The sequence below is a fragment of the Pleurodeles waltl genome, chromosome 1_1, assembly GCF_031143425.1.
Source record: "Pleurodeles waltl isolate 20211129_DDA chromosome 1_1, aPleWal1.hap1.20221129, whole genome shotgun sequence".
In the NCBI taxonomy this organism is placed as follows: domain Eukaryota; kingdom Metazoa; phylum Chordata; class Amphibia; order Caudata; family Salamandridae; genus Pleurodeles; species Pleurodeles waltl.
The window spans coordinates 515,102,040-515,127,502 of NC_090436.1; positions in this window are offsets into that span (position 1 = coordinate 515,102,040).

Consider the following 25,463-nt stretch of genomic DNA (forward strand, 5'->3'; position numbering starts at 1 on the left):
GCAGCTGCACATGTGTTTCACCAAGGCAGACAATACCCTTGCCTGCACAACTGAGAACATTGGCTGTGACATTCCTGCTGTTAAGCCCACTGTCACTTGGAAAGAACCAGTTGCCAGGAAATGGAGCACTGATAGCACTTGCACAAGAGGGGAGATCCCAGTGGGATGATGGATAGCTGATGTCAGGTCAGGCTCCAATTGGGCACACAGCTCTGTGATTGTGGCCCTGTCCAGTCTATAGGTGAGTATAATGTGCCTGTCCTCCAGTGTAGCCAAGTCCACAAGGGGTCTGTACACAGGGGTTGTCTCCTCCTCCTATTCATCTGCAGCGGTAGGTATCTAAGGGACACAAGAGTGAGTAGGCTGTCACAATTTGAACAATGGAACCACCACCTCAGTGAACATACAGCATCAATGCGACGGGACAGTGGGAATGGCAATGTATGTGCAATTTGAGGCAATGACGCAGTTATGGGTAATCTGATCATTGTCCACCACCATGAAATGACGATTGTCTGTCCGGTATCTTGGGACAGGTGGAAGAGAGGTAACTCTGCCAACGTTGGGCGTCATGGCGGAAGGAGGTCTTGCACTGCCGTGCAATTCCTCATTGGCTAATATGGGCCTCTATGGAGTACAGTGGCCAATGGGGATCAGTGTCGGCAGGGACAGTGTACACGGCCGCAGGCGTGACCGCCATTTTCTATCTAAATCCTCACTTGTTTCCTGACTTTCCACAGGACAACACCTAAACTGTGTGTGCTGCTGCTGCGACCTGTGTCTGGAACCTACCAAGGCCCATGCGACTGGGGAAAGGGCCCCTGCCTTCACTTTGGAGGAGTTGGAGAGACTGGTGGATGGGTCCCATCCCAGTATGTACTGCTGCATGGACCTCCAGACCAACAGGTGAGTACACCTTGGGCACAATGCATATGGGAAGGATGCATGGAGATGTGTGTGCAAGCATGGTGTCATCGGGGGAGAAATGTCTGGTGGTAGTGTACATGGTGGGCGCTGGGTGATGTGTGTGCCAATGGAGATGGAAACAGGATTGGTGGGCCATATGTATGACAGGCTGGATTTTATGTGTAATGGTATCCTCCCATCTGTATCACCTCTGCAGGTCAGCGCCCATCAAAAGAAAGGAATATGGAATGCCATCACCAAGGACGTGTGGACCCTGGGGGTTGACAGCACCCACAGTCTTAAAAGGTGGGAGGACCTGATATGCTGGGCATGGAAGACCGCAGAGACCTATCTGGGGATGGCCTCCCAAGTGAGGGGTGCCCATCGGATCCTGACCCTCCGGATGGCCTGCATACTGGTGGTAGCACAACCAGAGCTGGGTTGGTGCTTGAGGGCATCACAGCAGCCACAAGGGGGTGAGGGGTGAGTACAGTGGGAGTTACAACAATAATTGGTAGGTGGCATGGGATCCAGGTGGTGGGTGTGAGTTAGTGGGTGCCCCTTATTTCCAGGTCAGACATTGCTGAGTGATCCAGCTTAATGTGTGATGGGTGTATAGCAAATCCATGTAACCTAGCTAGGTTGCATTCCATGTCAGACAGGCTTAGTGGGTCCCAGGAGGGTGCAGTTGGTGGTGGTTGGCCCTCATCTTGCTGTGGCATCTAGCCAATTAAATGCCAGTGCAATGCATAGTGTTCAATCCGGATCTCTGTGTGCGACGGTACTGTGAATGCCAATTGTGGTGTTGGTGCTGTAATTGACCCAGTGCTCCCTTTCTCTCCCTCCCCCACTTTCTCCTTTTGTCATCCTGTTCATGTGTGCATTAGCATCATCTGGCGGAGGAGCAGGGGCACCGGCAACAGAGGGAGCTGCATCCCAAAGGACCCAGGAAGCAGTGTCCACTGACGCCGAGGGAAGCAGTGGGACGGAGGACGAGGGGTGCACCTCAGCGGAGACAGGAGGTGACAATACTGACTCACATACCTCTTCCGATGGAAGCTCCCTGGTGGTGGTGGACACCTCTGTGACCATCCCAGCTGCAGGTACAGCCACCATCCCCTGTACAAGCACCACCCTCCCAGTAGCCCCTCAGTGAGTTGTCCATGCCCAGGAGAGTGGGAATCTCCTTCGCCCCATGCACCTCAGGCCCTGCCCCAGTTAGCCCTGCTGCCCTGAGTGAGGAGGCTATTGACCTCCTGAGATCCATCTCTGTAGGGCAGTCAACCATTGTGAATGCCATCCAGGGGCTGGCATCCCAGATGCAGCAATGCATGCATTCCTTTAGGGCATCCACGGCGCATTGACTGCCCAACATAGTTCGATTCACGCTCTTGCCTCCTTTCTAATGGCAGCCATTGTCCCTGTTTCTACCATCCTCCCTCCAACTACCACTTCCCAGTCCCAGTCTCCTCAACCCCAGCCTACATACAGATGTGCATGCACACAAGACATCACGCAAGAGTGGCACATTCAAACACAGGCACCACACTTCAGTCCACAAGCACTCACGCAAACACCAGACAGTTGCACACATAATCACATCCACTGCCTCCACTGTCTCCCCCTCCTCCTCCACCTCCCTCACAGTCACATCCACACTCACACCTGCATGCACTGCTTCAACATCCACCACCAGCATTACCACACCAAACAGCACACACACCTCACTAGCAGACACTTCCACAACATCCATCCACGCGTCACCTGTGTCCTCTCCCACCCTGTCTGTCCATCCACAAAGGACACAAGCGCAGGCACTCAGACACCCAACAGCCATCAACCTCACATAAGCACACTGCCCATGCACCTGCACCCAAGTCCAGCAGACATACTCCTCCAACAACACTCCGTCAACCTCCACTCCCATCCCTCATCCCTTATCCTGCCCCACTGTCCCTAAGAAGCTTTTCCTTGCCGAACTTGACCTGTTCCCTCCCCCTCCCCCCATCCTGCCCGTAACAGCAGAGTCCCAATGACCCAGCCCAGCACTTAAGCCAAACAGTCCACGGGGACAGTGGATGCACCTCCTAGTTGTGGAGGCAAGACAGTGAAGGATCCCACTCCACCAGCCAGGAAGGGGAACGATACCACACCACCAGCCAGGAAGGGGAAGGATACCACTCCACCAGCCAGGAAGGGGAACGATACCACTCCACCAGCCAGGAAGTGGAAGGATACCACTCCACCAGCCAGGAAGGGGAAGGATCCCACTCCACCAGCCAGGAAGTGTAAGAAGCCCTCACATCCTTCCAGGAAAGGGAAGAAGCCCTGACCTCCAACTGAGACACAGCAGCCCTCGCCTCCAACAGAGGCTGCCCAGGAGGCCCCTTTTCCTGCTAAGACACAGCAGCCCTCTCCTCCTGCAGAGGCTGGCATGGTACCAACACCACCTCTACCAGTGGACACAGGGCCTTCATCCCCTGCTGAGACACAGCAGCCCTCACCTCCAGCAGAGGCTGGCATGGTACCAACACCACCACCTATGGTCACGGAGCCCTCAACTCCAGCTGAGACAATGCAGTCCTCACCTACAGCAGAGGGCATGTAGGCCACCCTCCAAGGACTGCTGTACAAGGAGTCCCCTCCAGAACCAGTAGGCAAGTACCCCCACCTGAGAGACTGTGACCTTGCACTTCCCAGCAATGGGTACTGGCCATGGAGCCCCCTCCAGAACCAGTGGGCAAGTACCCCACCTGAGAGACTGTGACCTTGCACTCCCCAGCAATAGGTACTAGGCATGGAGCCCCCTCCTGAACCAGTGGGCAAGTACCCACCTGAGAAACTGTGACCTTGCACTCCACAGCAAAGGATAATGGGCATGGAGCCCCCTCCTGAACCAGTGGGTAAGTACCCAACCTGAGAGAATAATACCCCAGAGCTACTATTTATAAAAGTACAGGAGCTGCAAGGACCACTCCAGGCCCAAAGGACAACCACCTCCCCAGGACCGCCATTTCTAAAAGTGCGGAGGGCAGCTCAGACCCCCCTTACTCCACAGACCCCCACCTCCCCAAGGCTACAATAAGATTTACAGAGGGGATTCACATGGCCCCCCGGCCCTGGGGCCACCTGGCATGTGGGCAGGGAAAGAGAATAAATGATTGCTCCTACATGCAGGGAGCTGCTATTCAAAGCTGCTCCCTGCATGCATGAGCAATGCTGGCTCCCAGAGGTGATGGGAGCTAGCTAGGACTGCAGGGTTCTTAAGGTTCCCCCCTGCAGTTCCCATAAGTTTGTAGTGGGTGCCCTGGGCACCCAGGAACAGGTGGCCAGCCCCCAGGGGATGTGTTCCCTGAGGCCAAAATACGACTAGGGGGAGCATGTGTTTCTGGGGAGGGTTGGTGATGGGAATGGTCAGGTTTTAGGGTGCTGATCCTCAGAGTACAGACAAGGGCTGCATTTGGCCCTCTTGACCTTCACGTGTGGCTCCCTGGTCAGCAGCAGCACTGAGTTGCTGTTTACTGGACTCTGCACTAGCATTTTAAAAATATTAAATAAACAGATATGCCATGTGACCCCCCCACCTTCCTAAAAAAGGTAGGGGGTAAGGTTGGCCCAGGCAGGTTGTGGTTGCTAGGACCTAGGTTGTTCTTGTGGACTCCCTAATAAATATTTAAAAAATAGCCATGGGGAGGTGGTGGTCCTCATGGCCCAGGGGTGAGGAGAGGGTGCTCCCCGGGGCCCATGTGTTTCCACGCAGCCACCCTGCATAGTTTTGAAATGTAGCCCTAGGGAGGTAGTGGTCCATAGGGCCCAGGGATCTGTGCAGCTTCTTCATATATTTTTTTATGTTTTTCCATGAAAGTGGTGATCTCTAGGATGTGAGGGAGTGTCTGCGCGGCCCCTTAAGATTTTTATTCTGTAGCATGAGGAAGGTGGTCATCCCCTGGGCCCAGGGGTTTAGTGCGGCATGCATAAATTTTTCTAATGTTGTCACAGGGAGTTTGTGTCCCCTGGGACCCAGATGGTCTGTGCATTCCCCTAAACTTTTTTTATTATGTAGAACCGGGGATGTGGTAGTCCTTTGGGCCAAGGGGAGTCTGTGTCGGCCCTATATATTTATTTAATGTTGCCCCATGGAGGTGGTGGTTCCTGGGACCTGAAGTGGGTCTGTGTGATCCCCCCACCAATTTTTATTAAGTAGCCCCAGGGAGGTGGTGGTGGTCCCTGGGTCACAGAGGCTGCATATATACGGGGGACCCTAAGCTTATATATCTAATGATGAACCTTTGAGCTCCAAACTCCTTTGGCTGTACAAAGCAATGCCCACAGCCAGAGGCTCTGGCCACTGGGCCAACCCCAATTGCCCATGGTTGAAGGCCGTGTGGGGTGCAGCATTGGCTGTTTATAGGCGGCTGGCAGCAGGGCCTGGCTACAGGCCAGGGATGCAGCCTTCAGCTACTTGTGGCGGCAGTTAGGTTAACGTATAGTAATTCAAATTACCAAAAACAGAGGTTACAGGGACTTTATAGTTAGGATATAAGATTTAAAACCCATAGAAAATCACATAAAAACCAAAGGCTACAGGGATGTTATAGTTAGGCTGCTGTGGAGGTGGCAGTCGCATCACCGCGAGCACTGTGGAGTAGACCGTGATATTATGACCATGGCAGTGTTCCGACCGGAACACAGGCAAGTCACCGCCAGTACTGCCACTGCGGACAGGCTGCCGCTGCCGGGCCGCCGCAGCTGGGCCTAGGTATTCAAAACCGGAGGGGAGCATGTTTCCGCCAACCATATTACAAGGTCGCACCCCGCCAGGATATACGCCGTGGTTGCCCCGGCACAAAAAAACTGGCAGAAATAAACTACATAAAAGGGGACACTCACCTTCAGGAACACAGACACATCTGCAGCCACCATGGAACCAGAACTGGAAGTCTAACCAATGTTCCTGCTGGCCATACAACTCCACAGCCAGCGACGGTACATACACACACACACAAACCACACAAAACCAATCGCACATATGCAGCACAAACATGTTGAAGGAAAACCACGGCAAGTATGTTACCCTCGAGAACAAAGGGTCCCTGGTGCAGTTATATTAAAAAGCAATGGCAACATATTAAAAAACTATATACAACAGAGGCCTACTGGCCAGTCCAACTGTAGTGTGTGCTCCAGGCACACAGGGCAATGTCCATGGCCCCAACTTGACTCCTGACAGCAAAGTGGCCTCCACATGGTAGAGGCATCAATGGGGCATGCAGGCACCTCAGGGGTTATGGGGGTGAGGTGGGGGCTTGGGTTTTGATGGGGGGTCCTTAGGTTTGGGTTTGGAGGGGAGTCCTTTGGTTTGGGTTGGGGCAGGGGTTTGCGTTTGGACTTTGATTTTGGGGGAGGGTCTTGGGTTTGGCTTTTGGAGGGATAACCTTGTCCTTTGTGGGGGTAGAAGTCTTAGGTGGGCGAGGGGAATGGCTTGTACCAGGGGGACCATGGGAGTACTGGCAGGTGGAAGGCAGGGTGTAGGAAGTTGGCTCTGTATATACTATCTCAAAGTGAGAGATAGTGTGCACAGACTCCAAGGGTTCCCCTTAGAGATAAATAGTGGCAAAATTAGATAATACTAATGCTCTATTTTGTGGTAGTGTGGTAGAGCAGTAGGCTTATCAGAGGGTAGTGTTAAGCATTTGTTGTACGAACACAAGCAATAAATGAGAACACACACTCAAAGACTTAACTCCAGACAAAAAGGTTTTTAATAGAAAAATATATTTTCTTAATTTATTTTAAAACCACAAGATTCAAATTTTAGGTAAGTACTTAAATTGTAAGGTACTTAACACAGGTAAGTATAGAACTTTGATTTAAAACAGTAGTACACACAGTTTTGGTTAAAATGGCAATAAGCTATTTCAAAAGTGGAAACTGCAAAAATCAACAATTCCTGGGGAGGTAAGTAATTGTTAGTTTCTCAGGTAAGTACAGCACTTACACAGTCAGTCTCATGGGCATAGGCAGCCCACCGTTGGGGGTTCAAGGCAACCCCAAAGCCCAAAGCCACAGCACAGCAACACAGGGCGGGTCAGGTTCAGAGGTCAAAGGAGGGCCCAAAACACATATGCACCTATAGAGAACAGGGGTGCTCCGGTTTCAGTCTGCTAGCAGGTAAGTACCTGCATCCTCGGGGAGCAGACCAGGGGGGTTTTGTAGAGCACTGGGTGGGACACACAGAAGCACACAAAACACACCCTCAGCGGCACAGGGGCGGCTGGGTGCAGTGGGCAAAGTAGGCATTGGTTTTGTATTGAAAACAATGGAGGGACACAGGGGTCACTCTGGCGATGCAGGCCGGGCACAGGGGGGCTTCTGGGGCCAGCCACCAATTGGGCTAGGATGAGGGCCACCTGCTGATCACTCCTACACTGGTAGGTGGTTCCTATTGGTCCTGGGGGCTGCGGGTGCAGTGCTTGGTCCAGGAGTCGGGTTCCTTTGTTACCAGGCAATCGCGGTCAGGGGGAGCCTCTGGATCCTCTATGCAGGCATCGCTGTGGGGGTGCAGGGTGGTCAACTCAGGGTGTCCACGTCATTGGAGTCTCCTGGGAGTCCTCTCTGCAGTGTTGGTTTCTCCAAACTCGAGCCGGGGTCGTCGGGTGCAGAGTGTGAAGACTCCGCTTCTGGCATGAAGTTGGAGTCTCTTTAAAGTTGGTTTCTTGTTGCTGTTTTTAAACAGAGCAGCTGTTCTCTGGAGGTTCTTGCTCCTTTAGGTGCAGGTCAGTCCTCTGAGTCCTCAGAGGTCACTGGTACTGCTGGGTGCGTCGCTGTGAAGGTTCTTTGAGTCTGGAGACAGGCCGGTAGGGCTGGGGCCAAGTCAGTTGTCGCCTCCGTAATCTCAGCGAGGCTTATAGGTCAGCAGTCCTTCTTCTTGTTGCTGGTTACTGGAATCTGATTTCCTGGGTTTAGGGTTGCCCCTAAATACTGAATTTAGGGGTGTGTTTAGGTCTGGGGGGCAGTAGCCAATGGCTACTGCCCTTGAGGGTGGCAACACTCTCCTTGTGCCTCCTCTCTGAGGGGAGGGGGGGCACATCTCCATTCCTATTGGGGTAATCCTCCAAAACCAAGATGGAGGATTTCTTAATTAAGGCAGGGGTCACCTCAGCTCAGGACACCTTAGGGGCTGTCCTGACTGGTGGGTGACTCCTCCTTGTTTTTCTCATTATCTCCTCCGGACTTGCCACCAAAAGTGAGGGCTGTGTCTGGAGGTGAAAAGCACCTCCACACAGTGCAGACTTTGTTCCGGGCCACAGAGTGACAAATGCACTCACCCTATGTGGCCAGAATCTCATCTGGTTATGGCAGGCTGGCAGGAACTGGTCAGCCTAACACTAGGAGTCAAACTGGTATACAGGGGTCATCTCTAAGATGCCCTCTGTGTGCATTTTTCAATAAATCCCACACTGGTATCAGTGTGGATTTATTGTGCTGACAAGTTTGATACTAAACTTCCAAGATTTTAGTGTAGCCATTATGGAACTGAAGAGGCACACCCAGCTGAGAGGAGAACCTGCAGCCATGTCAACTCAGACCATGAAGACACCCACTGCAAGGAGCTGGAGGTCCTGACTGAGGAGTGCTGCCTGCACCATGAGGTCCTGTTTGGCAAGGCAGCAATGAGTGTCCCTGACACACAGAAGAAGAAGACCTGGCTGGACATTCATAGTAAGATCAATGCAATAGGAGTCAGCCATCGCACCATTGATGAGGTCCACAAAAGGAGGTACAACCTCAGGTCCAGGAACAACGAAAGGGTCAGACGTTACATTCTAAGTTTTTATTGCTAGTTAAACGTCAACAGTTCATTATTACACTCCTGACATTAAAGGGATTTTTTTTTTGCACAACCAGGCTATGTGTGTCTTACATTTGTGAGTGCTGTAACGGTTGCCACGTACCTGCCAAAGTAGTGAGTTGCAATTTGGTCCCATCTGCGTCTGCCCTCCATTGCGATGCTACCATCCCCAGGCTGTCGTTGTGGTGGCTCCTGCTCCTCATCCTCAGAATCTGTGTCATCTAGGGTGAGATGTAGTCCACGTCTGGTTGCTATGTTGTGTAGGATGGCACATGTTGCCTCAATCTTGCATGCAGTCTCTGGGGCACACTGGAGTGCCCCTCCACTTTTGTGCAGGCATTGAAAACGTGACTTCAACATGCCAAAGGTCCTCTCAATGACAGTTCTGGTTCGCCGATGTCCAATGTGATGCGCCTCTCATTTTGATTGGCAGGTGTTAGGTATGGTGTGAGTATCCATGAACTCAGAGCATATGCATTGTCACCTGTGGAACAAACCAGCAGATATGACCATAGCTTCACATGGTTATGTAGTGACATGTTTTTATTACATTGGTGTGTACTACACAGTGGCTAATAAATATCCTTCACCAAACTCCCCACGTTCTAGGCATTGGTATATCCCACTGTGCCTGAATATGTATGCATCATGTGAGCTCCCTGGAAATTTTGCCACTATATCATTTATGACATTATGGGCATCACATACCTCCTGGATGTTGAGTGAGTAAGTACATTTCCTATTGCGGAACACATATTCCAGATTTGCAGGTGGGCAAATGGGTATATGTGTCCCGTCCACACACCCTATTACATGGGGAAAGTTGGCAATTCTGTAGAAGTCCAATTTGGTGTTGTGTATTTCCTCCTCATTCCTGGGAAGGTATATGTATCTGGTCATGTGTGAGAGTATGGCATCTAGGAACCGTCTAAAGAATCGTGACAGGGCACTTTGGGACACCCCCTGATAGCTACCAGAGGCCAAGAGGTGCAGTGAGCAGAGCACTTGCACATGTGTGGGGATGGAGCAACTGCACAAGGTCTGGCGTTCTAGTTGAGGTTCAGCAGTTCAATTATCTCTAAGATAACTGCACTGCTCAGTCTGCATTTGTCATATATTTCCTCCTCAGTTTGTTGAAATATGGTCTGCTGGTTCTGTATATTCTCTCCTGTCTCCTCCGCCTCCTCCTCCTCTGCTGGGCTGCCTGGACTCTCCTCCTCCATGCAATCACGTAGAGTGCAGCCATTTTGAGAAATCCAGATGCCTTCTGGGTCTGCTTTTATACTTTGGTTCTGGTTACCACCTGTTTGGAATCAATGCTAATCTGGGTGTGCAAAACGGCCTTTTTACGACTATTCGCAATTTGCGACTGCCTTGTACACGTGGTTTGCGACTCGCAAATTGTGATTTCGTAATTGCGAGGTGCAATCTCAAGGCGCAAATTTTGCGGGTCAGTAATTGGTCGCATTGCTATTTGGAACTCCCAAATGGCATTGGAACATACCATTTCGCTTTTTGCATGGTCGCAAATAGCGCTGCGACCATTTTGTGACTCGCAAAACTTTCGTACATGTAGCCCACAGTGCTCATGCAACTATGCCCTCACATGTGGTGTAGTGCACCCTGCCTTAGGGCTGTAAGGGCTGCTAGAGGTGTGACTTACGTATGCCACAGGCAGTGGGATATGGGCATGGCACCCTGTGGGGGAGTGCCATGTCGACTTAGGGCCAGATGTATCAAAGGGTTTTACCCATTCTGTGTCAATGGCAAAATGCTTTGGTACATATGGCCCCTAGTCATTTTCTCCCAACCAGCACACACAAGCTGTGAGGCAGTGTGCATGTGCTGAGTGAGGGGTACCCAGAGTGGCATAATGCATGCTACAGCCCTTAGAGACCTTCCCTGGCCACAGGGCCCTTGGTTCCAGGGGTACCAGTTACAAGAGACTTATCTGTGTGCCAGGGATGTGCCAATTGTGGGAACAAAGATACAGTTTAGGGAAAGAACACTGGTGCTGGGGCCTGGTTAGCAGGATCCCAGCACACTTTCAATAATAACTAGCATCAACAAAAGGCAAAACGTTAGAGGGTAACCATGCAAAGGGAGGCATTTCCCTACACAGGGGTTTTGGGAGAGTAACAGGGCTCTTGGGGGGGAACAGGGACTGGGTCAGCGGGAGGGAAGAGGGAAAATTCTTGAAGTAAACAATGTGTGTGCTGTGTGACCATTGGGTGGGTGAGTGTGGGTGTTTAGGTGTAGTGGGAGGAGGGGGAAGGAGATGCAGAGAGATGGCAGGGTGGATCTGTAAATCTATGTTGTGGTAGTGTCTGCAAGTAGGGTGGATGTGCTGCACGCGGGAGTATTCCCTGGTTGTGCTGAGTGCACATGTGGTGTATGGGGTGCATGTATGGGGGCTAAGATGGACCACAGGAGGTCAATAGCCTCCTCATTGAGGGCAGCAGGGCTGACTGGAGCAGGGCCAGAGGTTCCGGCGGTAAAGGAGACACCCATCTTCCTGGGTGAGAGGGCACGGGCAACTGGGTGGGGAGCTACAGGGATGGCGGTGCTGGTAAGGGGGGTGGTAGGAAAGGATGAAGCTTGGGTCCCACCCTGCCAAGGAGCATCCATTGGAGGAGGAATCCAAAGATGTTGTCATCGAGCCTGTCTCCCCTGTGGCACTCCCCTCACTGTCCGTGCCACTGGTCTCCTCGGCTCAGCTAGTATCAGCCTCCTGGGCTGCAGCTTCCCCACACGCCAGTGCCCCTTCTCCTTCACCTGATGATGCTGATACAAATAAAGACTGAGGAGGAGAGGAGGGGAGGGGGGGGCGACAGAGAAAGACAGGGTGCAATGGCACAATGCCAACCCTGCATTCACACAGAGTAAAAACATAATTATCTGCTACTATGTCATGGCAGGCCATGCCCTCACCTATACATGCCAGAACAGTAGGACACCATGGGGGAAACAACAGCAATGCTGATGTAAACTGCTGATGGTGGAGCAGTAGCAGTCATGTACGTGATGAGGTTCATACAAGTCATACTTGCCCAGTGCCAGGCATATTCTTATGGCCGTGCATGGAGATATTTCCTGTACTCTTTACTCAACAGAACCCTGCATGTGTAGGTAACATGTCCAGTAATTCACTGACAAATAGCACAATGACATCTGGGTCCACTGTGCCTATCTCCACATACAGTACATGGCAGCTGATTGATGAATCACAATTTACCTCTGTCACAGTAGTAGGCTGATACTGATGGCATTGCCCTGAGACCTTAGATGTACTGATGCTGATGGTAGGAGCTGGGCTCTTAAACCTTCTTGAGGGTGACCACACAAATCCTAAATTGGAAGCAAATGCCCTCATAAGTCACTGTCTGCATTGTATGGGCCCACATCTATGAAACCAAGGCTGCCAGGGTGAATAATACCCACAGTCTGCATGCAACTACCAATGACCTACGCCACTACTTCCCACTAGTAGTCAACCCAAAGCCATACATGCACAGGATTAATGAGGTGTGAGTGTGTACTTACCCCCTTGTGGTTTCTGTGCTGCCCTCAAGCACCCATCCACCTCAGGGTAGACCGCTGCCAAAATGCGGGCCATTGGGGGTCAGGGTCTGTCGGACACCCCTTCCTCGTTGGGAAGACATCCCAAGCTGGGCCTCTGCGGTCTTACTTGCCCAGCGTCTCAGGTCCTTAAACCGCTTTCTGCAGTGGGTATTCCACCGTCTATAGACCCCCAGGGTCCGCACTCGCTTGGCAATGGCACGTCAAATCCCCTTTTTCTGATCGTCACTGACCTGCATGGGTGACACAGACAGAAGGACAAAGTCATGTAGAGTGGCATTACAGGCTCAGCAGTGGACATCACACATCAGACAAATCTCATGTCCACACTCATTTGTCATCATGACACTAAAGCTCAGACTCCTTACCCATCCCCATGCATCCACTTTGTCTGCCTTGTCCCAACACCTTTCATCCTCACACACATCACCATCAAACAGGACTGGGACATAAGGCTCACCTGCTGCTCTGGTGCCCCATACAACTGTCCATACAGGGGTAGGACCCTGTCCACAAGCTTGTCCAGCTTCCCTTTGGTAAAGGCTGGGGCCCTATCTCCTGCAGGATGTGGCGTCTTGGCTTCCAGAGTCAGAACACAGCAGCACACGCAGTTGAGGTCTTGCTTGCACGAGTGTCAGGAGTCAAGTGAGCTATGCCACAGTAAATGGCGGCCACACCCGCCGCATACCTGACCGTCATTGCAGGTGGTGATCACCATTAGCCCCAGTCTCCCATAAGCAACAATGCTATCCAATGAGGAGTTGCACTGCTGATGAGACTGCCTACTGCCATGATGTCTAACGCCGGCAGAATGAGGTCACTTCCATCTGTCCTGTGCATGCAGGACAGGCGGCTGCCAATTGTCATTTGATAAGTGATTAGTAGATGAACTTTAGGTGCGTCCTGGATAACATATAGTGACTACTGCATAGACTGACAATGTCCACACATTGAAAACATCAACTTCTGTCTTCTATGCTCTCCTGTTCCCAGATACAATGCAATGGTAGTGATGAGGCATGCCCCTGTGTACCACCTCCTAGTCGACCTTGCTACCCTGGAAGAGAGACATGTCATACAGACCTATCGTCTGAACTACTAGACTATCATGGAGCTGTGTACCCAGTTGAAGCCTGATCTGTTACCCGCCATACGTCATCCCTATGCCATCCCTCCATTAGTACATGTGTTGTCAGTTCTCCACTTCCTTACCTCAGGGTCATTTCAGATGATAGTAGGCTTGGCAACAGAGATGTCCCAGCCGATGTTCAGCAATGTGTTGAAGGATGTACTCTGTGCTTTGCTCAAACATCAGCCCTTCTACATCAGGTTTCTCCAATGTGCGGATTTGGCCACTTTTAAAGCTGCCTTCTATGATGTAGAACTTGTCCCTCATGTGATAGGGGCAATAGATGGTACCCACATTGCCTTGGTTCCACCCACAATAAATGAACAAGTGTACATGAACCTTAAAAACTTTTATTCCATAAATGTGCAGGTAGTGTGTCTCGCTGACTAATATATCTCCCAGGTTACGGCCAAGTTCCCTGGTTCTGTACATGACTCATACGTTCTGCGGAACAGCAATATCCCACACATGATGGCACAACTACTGAGGGACTGTGCCTGGCTCATCGTTATGTATCCAACAGTATATGTGCCCCTGTATTCCCACCTCTCTTCACGATCTGCCCTGTGTCTCCACCGGTACTGAGATGTGTCCTACCTTCCCTGGCTGCTGACACCTGTAAGATATCCAACTACAAATGGTGAAAACTGTTGCAATGAGGCCCACTGCTGTCATCAAGAGGACCTTTCAGCTTCTGAAGGCCAGATTCTGGTGTCTACACGTCTCCGGAGGTCCCCTACTCTACAAACCATCTAAAGTCTGCCAGATCGTTGTTGCCTGCTGCATGCTACACAATCTGGCCTTGAGCATCACATCCCATTGCTGGAAGTAGAGGAGGTAGCAGCTGGACCAGTGGCTGATGAGGAGGAAGATGATGAGGATGCAGCTGACTCTAGAGCAGAGTTGATTCAACAAAACTTCCCATGACAAACAGGTATGTGTCAAGTGTTTTATATGTGACCTGTACTCCTGTCTGCCTTGTGACATGGATCCTCCTGGTGTCTGTCATCAGTGGAGGTGTTGAGTGCAGCTCTCCCTTTTGGTGGGTTTGGGGTGGGAGCATATTGACCATCTGAAGAGGTGTTACTGTGCAAATGTCAGTGCTATTTTCACTCTGCTGTTGTGTTACATCACTCAATTATTTGTCCATCTGCTATGTTCCCTGTACTGCTTTGTCAACTGCAATTGTAGTGTCAAACATAGTAGTGTCATCAATATTGCTACTTATCCTCACAGTGCACAATGGGAGAAGGTGTAACACAACTGTTACTGACTGTGGCACATGCCTTTAGTTGAGTCTTGTCAGCTGTGAGGGAAGGACCTTTGGGTGTGGATTTTTGAAAATGGTGATCTGACATGTCCATGTGGTTTGACATTTCACCTGCCAAATCACACTTGGAACTGAGACATTGTACTGCCTGTGTGTTGAGTGGCCAACATTGACTCATATAGTGATAGCTGTCCCTGTCTTGGTCTATTTGCAGTACATTCATGTGGTGTAACTCTAGTTCCTGCCTTGTCTGGTGGCTCTGTAGGAAAGTACTATCTTGCCTAGCATGTTACCCCCATATTCCACTGTATATATGTTGTTTTAGTCTATGTGTCACTTGGACCCTGCCAGGCAGGGCCCCAGTGCTCATAAGTATGTGCCCTGTATGTGTTCCCTGTGTGATGCCTAACTGTCTCACTGAGGCTCTGCTAACCAGAACCTCAGTGGTTACGCTCTCTCTGCTTTCCAAATTTGTCACTAACAGGCTAGTGACTAAATTTACCAATTCACATTGGCATACTGGTACACCATATAATTCCCTAGTATGTGGTACTGAGGTACCCAAGGTATTGGGGTTCCAGGAGATCCCTATGGGCTGCAGCATTTCTTTTGCCACCCATAGGGAGCTCTGACAATTCTTACACAGGCCTGCCAGTGCAGCCTGAGTGAAATAACGTCCACGTTATTTCACAGCCATTTACCACTGCACTTCAGTAACTTATAAGTCACCTATATGTCTAACCTTCACCTGGTGAAGGTTGGGTGCAAAGTTACTTAGTGTGTGGGCACCCTGGCACTAGCCAAGGTGCCCGCACATCGTTCAGGGCCAATTCCCCAAGCTTTGTGAGTGCGGGGACACCATTACACACGTGCACTGTGCATAGGTCACTACCTATGTACAGTGTCACAATGGTAACTCCGAACATGGCCATGTAACATGTCTAAGATCATGGAATTGTCCCCCCAATGCCATTCTGGCATTGGGGGGACAATTCCATGATCCCCCGGGTCTCTAACACAGAACCCGGGTACTGCCAAACTGCCTTTCCGGGGTCTCCACTGCAGCTGCTGCCAACCCCTAAGACAGGTTTCTGCCCTCCTGGGGTCCAGGCAGCCCTGGCCCAGGAAGGCAGAACAAAGGATTTCCTCTGAGAGAGGGTGTAACACCCTCTCCCTTTGGAAATAGGTGTGAAGGCTGGGGAGGAGTAGCCTCCCCCAGCCTCTGGAAATGCTTTGATGGGCACAGATGGTGCCCATCTCTGCATAAGCCAGTCTACACCAGTTCAGGGATCCCCCAGCCCTGCTCTGGCGTGAAACTCCCCTCACCTGCACCTCCCAGGGGAGGTGCCCAGAGCTCCTCCAGTGTGTCCCAGACCTCTGCCATCTTGGAAACAGAGGTGTCTGTGGCACACTGGACTGCTCTGAGTGGCCAGTGCCAGCAGGTGATGTCAGAGGCTCCTTCTGATAGGCTCTTACGTCTCTTGGTAGCCAATCCTCCTTTTCTGGCTATTTAGGGTCTCTGCTTTGGGGATCTCACCAGATAACGAATGGAAGAGCTCATCAGAGTTCCTCTGCATCTCCCTCTTCACCTTCTACCAAAGGATCGACTGCTGACTACTCAGGACGCCTGCAAAACCGCAACAAAGTAGCAAGACGACTACTAGCAACCTTGTATCGCTTCATCCTGACGGCTTTCTCAACTGTTTCCAGGTGGTGCATGCTCTGGGGGTAGCCTGCCTCCTCTCTGCACCAGGAGCTCTGAAGAAATCTCACGTGGGTCGACAGAATCTTCCCCCTGCAACCGCAGACACCAAAAGACTGCATCACTGGTCCTCTGGGTCCCCTCTCAGCACGACGAGCGTGGTCCCTGGAACTCAGCAACTCTGTCCAAGTGACTCCCACAGTCGAGTGACTCTTCAGTCCAAGTTTGGTGGAGGTAAGTCCTTGCCTCCCCACGCTAGACTGCATTGCTGGGTACCGCGTGATTTGCAGCTGCTCCAGCTCCTGTGCCCTCTTCACGGATTTCCTTAGTGCACAGCAAAGCCTGGGTCCCCGACACTCTAACCTGCAGTGCACAACCTTCTGATTTGTCCTCGTCGTAGGACTCCCTTTTGTGACTTTGCGTGGACTCCGGTTTACTCTTCTTCCAAGTGCCTGTTCAGGTACTTCTGCTGGTGCTGCCTGCTTCTGTGAGGGCTCCCTGACTTGCTGTGCACCCCCTCTGTCTCCTCCTCCAAGTGGTGATATCCTGGTCCCTCCTGGGCCACTGCAGCACCCAAAAACCTCTACCATGACCCTTGCAGCTAGCAAGGCTTGTTTGCGGTCTTTCTGCGTGGGAACACCTCTGCAAGCTTCATAGTGACGTGGGACATCCATTCTCCAAAGGAGAAGTTCCTAGTCCTCTTCTTTCTTGCAGAACTCCAAGCTTCCTCCAACAGGTGGCAGCTTCCTTGCACCCTCAGCTGGCATTTCCTGGGCTCCTGCCCACTCTCAACACTGTTGCGACTATTGGACTTGGTCCCCTTGTCTTACAGGTACTCAGGTCCAGAATCTACTGTTGTTGCATTGCTGGTGTTTGTTATTCCTGCAGAATCCACCTATCACTACTTCTGTGCTCTCAGGGGGTAGTAGGTGCACTTTACACCTACATTTCAGGGTCTTGGGGTGGGCTATTTTTCTAACCCTCACTGTTTTCTTACAGTCCCAGCGACCCTCTACAAGCTCACATAGGTTTGGGGTCCATTCGGCGTTCGCATTCCACTTTTGGAGTATATGGTTTGTTTTGCCACTATACCTATGTGCTCCTATTGAAATCTACTGTAATTCTACACTGCTTGCATTACTTTTCTTGCTATTACCTGCATAATTTTGGTTTGTGTACATATATCTTGTGTATATAACTTATCCTCATACTGAGGGTACTCACTGAGATACTTTTGGCATATTGTCATAAAAATAAAGTACCTTTAGTTTTAGTACTTCTGTGTATTGTGTTTTCTTATGATATTGTGCATATGACACCAGTGGTATAGTAGGAGCTTTACATGTCTCCTAGTTCAGCCTAAGCTGCTTTGCCATAGCTACCTTCTATCAGCCTAAGCTGCTAGAAACACCTCTTCTACACTAATAAGGGATAACTGGACCGAGCACAAGGTGTAAGTACCTCTGGTACCCACTACAAGTCAGGCCAGCCTTCTACAGGCTCCCTTGACACGTATCCAGAATATGTCTGCACTACTAACAACCTTGCTGCATATTGCTCCCACTTCTGTCTATCTCACAGACTTTTGCAGGACAATGGTTTGATTGTAATGATGCTTTACAACAGAAATAAATTCTCACTCATCACAATAAAGACACGTAGGCATTAGCTGTGCTCAAAGGTGTTTAATGTTATTCACAAGTGCAATGGGTGATGAGTGGGGTCATGGTGGGTGAAATCAGCAGAGTTGTTGTTCCAGCTGTAGGTAGTCCAGGTTCATTATTCAAGGGGCCACGGGAAAATGGAGACATGACAGTGGACCGTCAACAGAGTGTGTCAGTGGCAGGCAAGGGAGAATGTTCAGGAGAGGGTCTCCTCCTGGCAGTGGTCTTGGTCTTGGCATCAGGTACTGCAGGATTTCAGTATGGAGATCCTCACTTGTGTGGGGGTTCCTCAGCTACAGGGGGATGGGTGCTGGGGGTCTGCGGTTCCTCTGGCAGTGCCTCCATTCCACTAGCTGCCGCAGCAGTGGAGGGTTCTGCTGGGATGTGGCTAGTGGAAGGAGCCTGCTGGTGGGTAGTCATCAGTTCCTTCAGTACCCCTGCAATGGAGGCCATGGTGGCATTGAGAGTCTGCCACTGCTGCATGGCCTCCTGGTGGTATTCCCTCTGCAGCTTCTCGTTCTCCTGCACGGTTGCGAGGACCTTGCCCATAGTGTCCTGGGACTGGTGGTATGCTCCCAGAACTTGAGAGATGGCCTCCTGGCCAGTCGTTTGATGTGGGTGCCCCACCCTTTGGACCACAGGTACCCTCCCACTGCCCCTGCACCCTGTGCCCCTAGCACAGTGTGTCCACTCCCAGTTGCACCAGGACCTTCATTGTCTTGGGTGTGTGACCTTGACTCTGGTCCCTGTGCTGTGGGGCACACTGCTGATTGACCTGTCCTTGGGAAACAGGTTTGGGGATGAAGGGTTGGCTGTACTGTAGTTGCGACATGGGTGGGGGACTCCGATATGTCCAGGGGGGGGGCTGGTGGTGGTTTACTGACCAGTTGTCCCAGATGGCCCAGGTAAGTTGTCAATATCCAGACATCCACTGGGGCCTTCTTTCCAGGGAGGGCTGTCTGTCTCTGGCATCGGCTGCCAGGTGGCAGCGGCAGCGGAACCTATGGATGAAAAGGGAGGAGTTACATTGTGGAGAAGTACTTGTTCGTATCATCGTCTGATGCATGGAGTAGCTTGACTTGCTTTCCAGTGAAGGCAATAACAGCTGCAGCACTGCAGACATTGCTTGTGGGTGACATATTGTGGCATTGTTTCCATTTTCCATTGAGGTTTAGGGATTGTGGAAAGCATTGCTGTCATTGCCATGTGCTGGAACGCAGTTGAAGCATCCATTTGGTGCGGCATGTGCTATGGTTTTCCGTGCAGGTCTTCCACTGTGAAGAGGGACTGTAAACCTCTGATGTGTAGGGAGTAATGCAATGTGGGAGTTGTGGTGCTTGGTATTGTGATTGGTATCCATGCATTAGGGAGGGACTGTGTGGGGATAGTGGCAGTGGGGTGGGGTGGCATGCAGGGGAGGGGTGTGGGGTGAGTGAGGGTTGCAGAAGTGTGAGATGGGGTGGATTAGGGAGTGATGGGTGGTGGGGATGCATGCTGGACATGAGCGGTTGGTGAACTGGGGAGTGTTGTTGACTTACCAGAGTTGAGTCCTCCGATAATTCCAGTCAGGCCCTCAGGATGCATGATATCCAAGACGTTCTCCTTCCATGATGTGAACTCAGAGGGACAGGGGGCCCACCTCCAGTCTTGTTGATGGCAATCTGGCGATATGATGCCATGGAATGCATCTTCCCCGTAGGTCATTCCAGCTCCTCCTGATGTCCTCCCTTGTGTGTGGATGGTTGACCACTGAGTTGACCCTGTCAATGATCTTCTTCCATAACTCAATTTTCCTGGCTATCAAGGTTTGCTGGACCTGAGCTCCAAACAGTTGTGGCTCTACCCTGACGATTTCATCTACCGTGACCCTCAACTCATCACCTGTGAAATGTGGGGGCTTCTGACGGGACATGGTGGTTGTGTTATTGTGTGTAGGGTACTATATAGGGAGCTTGGTGGGATAGGGGTATTTGGTTGTGTATGCTGGTAGTATCTGATACATGTGTGCAGTGGTGATGTGTGTATTGTGTTGCTGGTGCAGTTGTGTGGTGTGTGATGCATGAGAAGTGTATTGGTGCCTATGGTATCGACGTGCAGTGTCCTCCGTTGGTGTGCTTCTCAATGTCTCTGTTAATAGTTGTGGTTGCAAGGATTGTTGGGGGCGTGAGGGTGTGTTATATTATGCAATGAGTAGGTGTGTGTGGTGTGTTTCAAGTGTGCGGTATTCAGACTGTCCAATGTGGTGTCGGGTTCTGATGGAGGTGATTTTAAGACCGTGGCAATTCGCACAGCTAATGGTTTTCCACTGTGCAATGACCGTCATGCTGATTAGTGGGTCGTAATATGGAGAGCGGGGTGTTATTGGCTTGGCAGTGCTGGTGGTGGGACCATCTCTCTCCTGCCCTTGGTCGGCTTGGTGGGTTAGGATTTGTGGCTGCATTTGGGTGGTCTTCAGTTTGTGACTTGCAATACGGCGGTCACTCTACTGCCATCACTGGCAGTCTTTTGGCGGCTGACAGCGTGGAGGTCTTTCCTGAAGACCGCCAAACTCGTAATGAGGGCCTGGGTCTGCAAAACGTGTTGCGTTTGTGCCATACCACTGCACAATAAAGTGACATTTGACATTTGGAGGTGGAGTGGTCTCAGTTGGTTTTTCTGGTGGACACTTAAGGGGAAGTGTTTTGAGGAGAGTTTAGGGGAGTCGGTACCTGCTGTGTTGCTGGCACAGGATAAAGAGGCATTGTGTTTGGAGATATATATATATATATAAAGATATATATATATATATATATATATATATATATATATACACACGCACACACACACACACATATTCTTAGGGCCCCTAACAGAAAAACACATTACCCAAAAAGCAATACCAAATCCAATCAGGATTTCTAAAGTTCCACTATTCACCCGTAAGGGTCTCAAGGCGCTAAGGGAGTTTGTCCTCTGAGCTTCAGTTGAAGGGTCAGGTTTTAAGGTCCTTCCTGAATTGAGGTTGTGATGGTGACTGTCTGATGTGCAGGGGCAGGGTGTTCCAGCTTCTTGTTATGACGTAGGCGAAGGATCTCCAAGGTCTTCCATATGTGGGGTATAGAGGCTAGTGCTTGTTGAGAGGAGCAGAGAGGTTTGGTGGGAGAGTAGAAGGTAATGTGGTGGTTACGGTAGGCAGGTCCTAGGTAACGGAGGGGATTTTAAGCATGGATAAGGAGCTTGAAATTAATTCTCTTTTCGATAGGGAGCCAGTAGAGGTCTCTTAGGTGGTTGGAGATATGTTTTTGGTGGGGAATGTCCAGGATATGGGTCCAACAGGGGGTCAGCTCATTTGTCAAGTGGGCCGACCTTCTGAAAATGTATTTTTCCTTCTTCTTTTCTAAAATTATTTTTATCCTCACCTGGGAATGGGTATGATCATTCCCCCTGGGGTACAAAACATATTTTCTATAAAATGATGCCCCCCTCGGGGTCGAACAATTAACCACAAACACTGGTCCCTGGTGGCCTAGTGGTACTCCTGCTTGTAGATCGTGCCGTAAGCAGAAATGGGTGTGGCAGTGGCATTGCTGGAAAGGATAGAGTTCCCCTTTCCAACGATGTCTCCCACCAACATTGGGAGGCATCCTACCAGCGAAAACCCCACCGGATGCGGGAGCCGCTTGGTTACCTGCTGTTTCTCCACTCCAGTAGAGGTTTGTTACATCAGCGTGTCTCATGGTGCACTGATGTTACAGATGGGCAGGAGGTGAGGCTGGGGCAGACATGAAGACTTCAGGGAACAATAAGAAATCGTCGCTTGCACCAGAAAATCCTTTTCAGCTCTCTCTGGTGTTGGTCAGTGGCTGACAGACGCACCAGGGAGGGTGTGCAAGTGTCGGCCATTGGCCGGCACATGCACCTAAGGGGTAAAGAGTCCTTCAATGTTTATCAATATCTTTCTGAATCTTATTGGACAATGGTGGGACAGTTTTAACCAAAGATAGCCCCTCAATTTTCCCTTTGGTCAATTGTTCAAGAACTGCATCCTGGATAATATTCCTGGCTCTGTGTTTAGTTTGCTGTACAAGTTTCCTAGTGTAATTCCTTGCAGTGAGTCTTAAAAAGAGGGCAAGGAATAACCTGAAATAAGTTAAACAATAACTGTGATGTACTGCAGAATATTGCATCTGTAATGAACACCTCTTGTGTCCTCTGTTCTGTGGGTTTTGCTTTTCCCCTGCGGCACCTCACGGCCTCCATTGTTCACCTCCTAAATCTTTTCACCCCTTTGAACCTCCTGTACAGTTGCTCCCCCTAGTTGCACTCTTGTAAGAGTATCACGAGTTTCCAAGTTATTAGCTCCATTCACCATTACCTATTGCATGTAATCATTTAAGCATATTTTTCGACCTGCCTTGGTTATTGGTGCCAGCTGGTGTGACCTACAGACCCTAATGGCTAACACTCTTGCTTCCGGCTATATGGTTAATTGATTCCAACTGTCACTTGCATCTGCCATCCATAAGGGTTGCATCCGTTAGATTCAATCAATCAGTTTTTGTAAAGCGTGGCTATTCACCCGTGAGGGTCTCAAGGCTGGAGGGGAAAGGCCTCATCTGAAGAACCACATCTTCAGGTTCTTCCTGAAGATAGTGAGTGATGGGCTTTGTCTGAGGTGTAGGGGGAGGTTGTTCTAGCTCTTTGCTGCAATGTAGGTTAAGGATCGTCCTCCAGCGGTGGTTTTGGATGGTGGACAAGGCCATCTGGGCAGAGCGGAGGGATCTGACGGGGTGTGGAAGGAGACGTGGTGGTTGAGGTAGGCTGGTCCTGCATTGTGTATGGCTTTGTATGTGTGGGTGAGTAGCTTGAAGGTGATTCGCTACTCAACCAGTAGCCATTGTCGGGTCCTCAGGTGTTGGGAGATATGTTCTCAGCATGGGAGGTCCAGAATGAGTCTGTCAGTGACGTTCTGGATGAGTTGTAGTTTTTTTATGTTTCTAGTTGAGGTGCTGCGTCAAGGGCGTTGCCGTAGTCAAGCTTGCTTGTGACTAAGGCGTGGGTGACTGTCCTGCGACAGTCTGTTGGGATCCATCTAAAGATTTTCTGTAGTTTGTGGAGTGTGTGCCAGCAGGAGGAGGCCAGCAGGAGATTAACACATGTTTTCTCCTAGGCTTCCATTGGAACCTTCAAGCCTTTCCATGTGAGCCACATGCCCTTCCAGAACAGTTTTCCCATCAAGTACAAATATCCCGTCTCAACCTGAGTCGAGGACTGGCCTCATTCCAGTCCTGTGCAAGCTTCTTCCTTGCACTCATCTTCTGAGTTGCCCAGAACCTCCAGCGCTCTAGTCTTCCAAGCCGTCCTGTGATTCTGACTGCTGATCTACGATTATGTCTCCTCTTGTGGCTTCTTTTTTCCTTAGCTTTCAGGTTTCTTCTGGATTCCAGTCAGAGACTAGGTTAAGTACTTTATTCTCAGGTTAGGGCATATTAATCCTTAGTTACGTTTTGAGAAATGGCTAAGACTAAGGGGGTCATTATGACCCAGGCATTTGGTGTTATAGTGGCGGTAGTACCACCAATAGGCTGGCGGTACATACCGTCATATTATGACATTGGCGGTTTGGCAAAAGCCAAACAGCCTATGTACCACACCGACTGCCACGGCGGTAATGAACGCCAGGCTAGAGACTACAGTCTCCAGCCCGGCGACCGTCACTAGGCCACCTACGGTAATATAACCCCGCCCACCGCCATGGTTTCCGTGGCTTTTTTACCACCACAAAAACCATGACGGTAGGCACTATCAGTGCCAAAGAATTCCTTCCCTGGCACTGATAGGGGTCTTCCCCGGCCCCTCCCCAGAGTCCTTCCCCACCCTCCCCTCCCCCTTCCGACCTCCCCCAACATACACACACCTACACGTACAGACATACACACACGCGCATACCTACATTCACCCACGCATGCGTACATCCATGCACACACACATCCACACACACTGACATACATACAAGCACACACGCATTCACACATCACAACAGACACGCACAGTCACATCCATTCATGCCATCCTTATGGCAGGATTCTGTCTACGGTCATAATATGGTGGACGGTAGGTAGCCACGGCGACGATCTTGTGGCGGCTGTCGCCATGGCGGTAGGCGGCATTTACCGCCTATGTCATGATGAGGGCCTAAGTTCCTTCAAAGGAAAATAAAGCATTCTTGGAAAATGGACATTATGGGGGTCATTATGAACATGGTGGTAAACACCGTCGGCCGCTGTGGCGACAGTGAACAGAAGACCGCCAGTGGCGGTGAACAGAAACCCACCATATAAAGATGCCAAAAACAGAATCTGCCAAAATTTCTGCAACCACCAGCCACCGCCAGGGCCTTGTCGGCAGAAAGCACATAAATCCCCCGCCCTCCAAATAATGATGCACAAATCATTGCAGTGGTTAGTGGATGCCGAACGACCATTGGCGGTACAGACCGCCACGGCCAGCAATGGGACCGAACTGCAAGAAAAGCACACATTGGCAAGTTTGAAACCCACACACCTGACACACATCCACAACACTATAAAACAGGCACAGACACACCCTAAAATCCTTTGCATCGCCAATAGAAGCCAGACTGACAACAACACATGCAGACACTGAATACAACATCACACAACTAACACACCCAACTACGCAACAGCACCCTCACCAATATCCACACAACACACCACCCACAACACACACCATGGCACCCCCTAAGCACCCACTTTTCAGATAAAAAAGGGAGTTAAGAATGTTGGTGGATGAGATACTCAAGGTCGAGCCACATACCTTTGGGGCACAGGTCCAGCACACACCCATCACCAGGAAGATGGAGCTATGGCAGGCTATAGTGAACAAGGTCAACGCTGTGGGAAACCATCAACGCATGAGGGACGACATCCACAAGAGATGGAATGGCCTGCGCAGGAAGGTGAGGTCAATGGCATGGAGGCACACCATTGTGGCCCAGAAGACTGGGGGAGGACCCCCACCTACACCCCACGAATACACCGACTGGGAGGAAAAGGTACTGTCCATCCTGCACCCTGAGGGATCACTGGACTCACTGGAGGAATGGACTCGGGTAAGTCATTTACAATTACCCCATATCCACCACATCTGTAATGCATGCACCACCTCACCCCTCCAACTAACACCAGGATCACACCCCAACCTGGCTCCAATCACCACATCCAGGCACCTTGCATGCTCACAAACCCACCAACAGGCCCACATCCCTCCCCCTGTGCACAGCCACCCACCCCTGCAAGGTATCACAATGGCACTATACCACCAACAATGCACCACTACATCCCATGCAAAATGCAATGATA